Source organism: Amphimedon queenslandica, unplaced genomic scaffold (genome assembly GCF_000090795.2).
Source record: "Amphimedon queenslandica unplaced genomic scaffold, v1.1 AMPQUscaffold_7726_Cont20325, whole genome shotgun sequence".
In the NCBI taxonomy this organism is placed as follows: domain Eukaryota; kingdom Metazoa; phylum Porifera; class Demospongiae; order Haplosclerida; family Niphatidae; genus Amphimedon; species Amphimedon queenslandica.
In genome coordinates this window covers 1-2,198 of record NW_003551992.1, presented here as the reverse complement: position 1 = coordinate 2,198, position 2,198 = coordinate 1, and the positions used below count along the sequence as shown (strand labels likewise).

General features: G+C 33.2%; 1 long non-coding RNA gene across 2 annotated transcripts; it reads right to left on the bottom strand.

Annotated features, from left to right (window-relative positions):
- Nucleotides 1–10: 10 nt before the first annotated feature.
- LOC109591603 (uncharacterized) lies at nucleotides 11–1,980 on the bottom strand. Of its 2 annotated transcripts, none has more exons than XR_002189897.1 (6): nucleotides 1,761–1,980; nucleotides 1,468–1,705; nucleotides 1,122–1,208; nucleotides 524–595; nucleotides 133–214; nucleotides 11–82 (listed from the first exon to the last, which is right to left on the bottom strand). It is a non-coding gene; the product is annotated as an uncharacterized LOC109591603 (long non-coding RNA). The 2 variants fall into 2 exon arrangements; XR_002189896.1 differs by having other exon boundaries at nucleotides 1,607–1,705; nucleotides 1,761–1,974.
- Between the last annotated feature and the right edge of the window lie 218 nt (nucleotides 1,981–2,198).

Genomic DNA, 2,198 nt, shown 5'->3' with positions numbered 1-2,198 from the left:
ACACATGTACTTTGCATTAATGTTTACAAAGAACTTTGTAGCCTATTTTCATCTCTAAAAATAATTTGACAGGAATGTCATTCTACAGATAACGAAAACAAATTTTATACAGCAATAATAGTTTTTACTGACCTGGAAATATACTGGTGTCACATTAAGTAGTGCCAAGGGAAATAAAGAGTTGATAATATATCTAGTCTTAAGGAAATGTTATCTGTTTAACAGAGATAAGAAGTTAAAAATAAACCTTTCATTGCAAATGCCATACACATGGAGCTAGATATTTCTGTGGCCCAAAATTTCTGCTAATTATGCAGATTTCAAAAACTGTGAAAATTTAATCCTTTAAAATCAGTACACATTGAAAGGCATGGTGATTTTGCTAAAATAAAATCTGCAAAATTCACAGAAATTTTGGCCGACAGTAATTTCTAGCTACAATTAAAGAATTTCTAGCTACAATTCTAAACATTAGTAGCAAAATAAAATAAATCATTTCATGAATAATTATTCTATTAAGTACCAACATCTCCAAATATAGCATCCAGAGTTTCGTCCACCACCATGAACAATACTGATAGCTTTTCGTGACATTCTAATTGTCATAAAAATAGCATACATGTAAATTCAAAACTACAAAACTAACAGCTTTAATAGTCAGAAGTACTGTAAAAGTGGAATATGTCATTGCTTGCATTATTTAATGCATGAATAAAAAATTTATGAATTTAAAAACTATACTGACTTAAAAACTAATTATAGACCACTGGAAGTGAGAATGAATGAAGTCGGCAATGAATGCAAGAAGAAAATGCCTCACTTACCTGCTGTAGCTCTATTAAAAGCTAAAATGTGCTTGTTATAAGAAAAAAGATCTGCCTTTAAGCTTCTTCTCCAAAAGATGTGGTCCAATTTACCCCAGAATTCTCAATACAGGTTTGTTTCCATGCCAGCCCGTTTGTTCTCCATTAAAAGTTGTCAACCAAAATGGCAGCTGAATTTATTTCATCCTAAACCACACCTTACAACCGTAAAAATTTCTAATAATCTTCCTATGTAATCAATTTTTACTGCTAGTGGTCTATAATTATACACAGCTTACAGCTCAACCTTGTACCTACTTGAGCTCCTAGTCTCCTACTACACATGTAAGCAAAAACTCATGAGCAACCTCTTGTGATCCAATTCGCTGGCAAGGTATAAAATGCCTATAAAAAATAAATATATAAAATAGCAGACATTTACAATAAATTTATCGAGTACTTATCAAAATCAAGCTCCACTATCCCAGTACAGGTCATAATGGGGCATAGTTGGGGTTTCAAATTAATTAATTAATTAAATCACTACCTCTGGGGTCGTTCCCTTCAGTCAAATCCCCTACTAAATTTAAGGAACGTTAAACAACCACTCAACTGCTACTGAACTCAGCTCTGCTGGGTAAACTTAGCATTTTTGAAACATAACTTGGTCAAACTAGCGAAGTCTTCCTATAGGCTTGTTGGAGAAAAATCCCTACCCTGGGGCATTCTCAGAGTGATGAACCTCCTATTAAATCCCTCATATTCCCCATAATGAGGCTTAAATTGACAGACATATTACTTACAGTTCTGAAATGAGTAATTGTGGTGGAAGGAACAAATGATAACCCAGGAAAGACTAAAAAGCCCATTTCCTCACACAAGAATAATTAAAAGATACCATTCTATAGTCACAGTATATAAAAAGGCATAATTTATAGCAGTCTGAGAATAAATTACCTAGTGCAAGGTTCTATTAGTCTAATCAGTGATCCAACTCATGCAAACAACTAGGCAAAAAGGCCTGGAACTACAAAGACAGCACTAGAAATATGAAAAACACTCAGTTGGTGGCAGCCATTTTGTGATTTTTGTCCATGAGGGAGTAATGCGCATGCGTATTACAGATATAAAACCACCCACATAACTAATTGGATCCATTCCTGTCTCTAGACGCTTTGAGAAGAGTCATGATTGTTGCGAGTTTTTGTGGTTATTTACATGATTATTACTTATTCAATCTCTATTCTAGACATATCTTAAGGGTGAGTTGTCAAATAAAGTGGCAAGAGTATGTATAACAAAGCAAAAAGTTAGTAGTAATGATTATACTTTAACATCAAAATCATTTATTATGTAGTATTTGAGAGTTATATAATAAGTAGAGTAGTTCTGAAA